We start from the raw sequence: 3,511 nt of genomic DNA, 5'->3' as shown, positions 1-3,511 counted from the left end.
AAAAAAAAAATCAAAATATCAATAGTGTAATTCTTTATATTCTATGCATATTCCTACATAAATTATATATATGTCTATAAATTTTTATCAAGGTGAAGCTCACATAACCTGAAATTAACCATTTTATTTTATTTCATTTATTTATTTATTTTTGAGACAGTCACTCTGTCTCCCAGGCTGGAGTGCAGTGGCGCGACCTCAGCTCACTGCAGCCTCCATCTCCCAGGTTCAAGTGATTCTTCTGTCTCAGCCTCCCAAGTGGCTGGGATTACAGGCGCGCGCCACTCTATCTGGCTAACTTTTGTAGTTTATGTAGAGACAGGGTTTCACTGTATTGGTCAGGCTGGTCTCGAACTCTCAACCTCAGGTGATCCACCTGCCTCGGCTTCCCAGAGTGCTGGGATTACAGGTGTGAGCCACAGCACCCAGCTGAAATTGACTGTTTTAAAGTGCACAATTCAGTGGCATTGTGTACATTCAGTGCTCTGCAAACGTCACCTCTGTCTAGCCCATTAGCAGTCACTCCTCACTCCCCTCCCCCAGTCCCTGGCAGCCACCAGTCAGCTTCCTGTCTCTATGGATTTGCCTGTTCTAGACTTTTTTTTTTTTCCTTGAGACGGAGTCTGGCTCTATTGCCCAGGCTGGAGTGCAATGGCGCGATCTTGGCTCACTGCAACCTCTGCCTCTGGATTCAAGCGATTCTCCTGCCTCACCCTCCTGAGTAGCTGGGATTACAGGCACCTGCCACCACACCGGGCTAATTTTGTATTTTTACTAGGCATGGTGGCGCGCTCCTGTTGTCCCAGCTACTCAGGAGGCTAAGACACAAGAATTGCTTGAACCGGGAGGCAGAGGTTGCGGTGAGCTGAGATCGCTCCACTGCACTCTAGCCTGGGCAACAGAGAAAGACTCCATCTCAAACAACAACAACAACAACAACAACAACAAAAAACACAAAAGCATACTGAGAGGCAGTGATACTCTTGGGAATACAGTCCAGACTTTGGAGTTGAACATAACTCTGCTGGCTTGACCTCCTGAGCTCAGTTGATCCTCCCACCTCAGCCTCCCAAGTAGCTTGGAACTACAGGCGTGGGCTACCACACCTGGCTGATTTTTTGTAGAAACAGTGTCTATGTTGTCCATGCTGGTTTCGAACTCCTGGCCTGAAGAGATCCTATCCTGCTTTGGCCTCCTAAAGTGTCGGGATTACAGGCATGAACCACTATACCTGGCAATGGCTCCTTTCCTGGGATGACGACAACGTTGAGTCATTTTGAAAGAGGCCACGTGGCCCACAGAGCAGAAAATCTTGACTCTGGCCAAAGCTTAGAGACGTTAACTTCAAGCACAGGGAAAAGCCAGCAGGTGTTTGTGTTTTTTTTTTTTTGTTGTTGTTGTTGTTGTTTGAGATGGAGTCTTTCTCTGTTGCCCAGGCTGGAGTGCAGTGGAGCGATCTCAGCTCACTGCAACCTCCGCCTCCCTGTTCAAGCAATTCTTGTGTCTTAGCCTCCTGAGTAGCTGGGACAACAGGAGCGCGCCACCATGCCTGGCTAATTTTTGTATTTTTAGTAGAGACGAAGTTTCACCTTGTTGACCGGCTGGTCTTGAACTCCTGACCTCAGGTGATCTGCCCACCTCAGGCTCCCAAAGTGCTGGGATTACAGGTGTGAACCACCGTGCCTGGCCTCAGTATGCATTTTATAGACACTGATGAACACTTTTTTGTTGTTGTTGAGACAGGATCTCGTTCTATTGCCCAGGCTAGAGTACAGTGGTGTAGTCATAACTCACTGTAGCCTCAAACTCCCGGGCTTAAGTGATCCTCCCACTTCAGCCTCCTGAGTAGCTGGGACTACAGGTGCATGCCACCAAACCCTGTTAATTTTTTATTTTGTTTGTAGAGACAGGGTCTCCCTACGCTGCCCAGGCTGGTCTCCAACTCCTGATCTCAAATGATCCTCATGCCTTGGCCTCCCAAAGTGCTGGGGTTACAGGTGTGAGCCACCATGCCTGGCTAAGGAATACTTCTTATTGGGCAGGTGCTGGAGCGTGAGCTGTCTACCAGAGTGGGCCAGTCTTTGTCCTCAGGGAGCTTCCAGACAGGGAGGAAACTGAGGGTTAAGTGTAGCTCTCTATCCAAGCATCACAGAGTCACAGGCTGATGGGAAGGCTGAGGGAAAAGTGGGGAGTGCTCAGGGTAGGATAACGGGGCTCTGACTTGGATTGGAGGGGAGGCAGGCAGAAAAAAACCTTTTTTTTTTTTTTTTGAGACGGAGTCTCACTCTGTCCCCCAGGCTGGAGTGCAATGGCGTGATCTAATCTCACTGAAGTCTCAACCTACGGGGCTCCAGCGATTCTCCTGCCTCAGACTCCCGAGACAGGCGCCCACCACCATGCATCTTTTTTTTTTTTTTTTTGAGACAGAGTCTTGCTCTGTTGCCCAGGCTGGTCTCCAACTCCTGATCTCAAATGATCCTCATGCCTTGGCCTCCCAAAGTGCTGGGGTTACAGGTGTGAGCCACCATGCCTGGCTAAGGAATACTTCTTATTGGGCAGGTGCTGGAGCGTGAGCTGTCTACCAGAGTGGGCCAGTCTTTGTCCTCAGGGAGCTTCCAGACAGGGAGGAAACTGAGGGTTAAGTGTAGCTCTCTATCCAAGCATCACAGAGTCACAGGCTGATGGGAAGGCTGAGGGAAAAGTGGGGAGTGCTCAGGGTAGGATAACGGGGCTCTGACTTGGATTGGAGGGGAGGCAGGCAGAAAAAAACCTTTTTTTTTTTTTTTTTGAGACGGAGTCTCACTCTGTCCCCCAGGCTGGAGTGCGGTGGCGCGATCTCAGCTCACTGTAAGCTCCGCCTCCTGGGTTCACGCCATTCTCCTGCCTCAGCCTCCCAAGTAGCTGGGACTACAGGCGCCTGCCACCATGCCCGGCTAATTTGTTTTTGTATTTTTTAGTAGAGACAGGGTTTCACTGTATTAGCCAGGATGGTCTCAATCTCCTGACCTTGTGATCCGCCTGCCTTGATCCACCTGCCTTGAATGGAATCATATAATATGTGAGCACTGCAGCTTTCATTTGGTCCATGAGCTAAGCATGGATTTACATTTATGAATGGTTGGAAAAAAAAATAGTACTTCATGAAACACAAACATTATAAGAAAATCAAATTTCAGTGTGCGTAAATACGTCTTACCGTCAGCCATACCCATTCATAGATCCATCATCTATGGCTACTTTTTTTTTTTCTTTTCGAGACAAGGTCTGACTCTGTCTCCTAGGCTGGAGTGCAGTGGTGTGATCACAGCTCACTGCAGCCTTGACCTCCTGAGCTCAGTTGATCCTCCCACCTCAGCCTCCCAAGTAGCTTGGAACTACAGGCGTGGGCTACCACACCTGGCTGATTTTTTGCAGAGACAGTGTCTATGTTGTCCATGCTGGTTTCGAACTCCTGGCCTGAAGAGATCCTATCCTGCTTTGGCCTCCTAAAGTGTCGGGATTACAGGCATGA

Source organism: Mandrillus leucophaeus, unplaced genomic scaffold (assembly GCF_000951045.1).
Source record: "Mandrillus leucophaeus isolate KB7577 unplaced genomic scaffold, Mleu.le_1.0 Scaffold215, whole genome shotgun sequence".
NCBI lineage: Eukaryota > Metazoa > Chordata > Mammalia > Primates > Cercopithecidae > Mandrillus > Mandrillus leucophaeus.
This window is presented reverse-complemented; position numbering follows the sequence as displayed.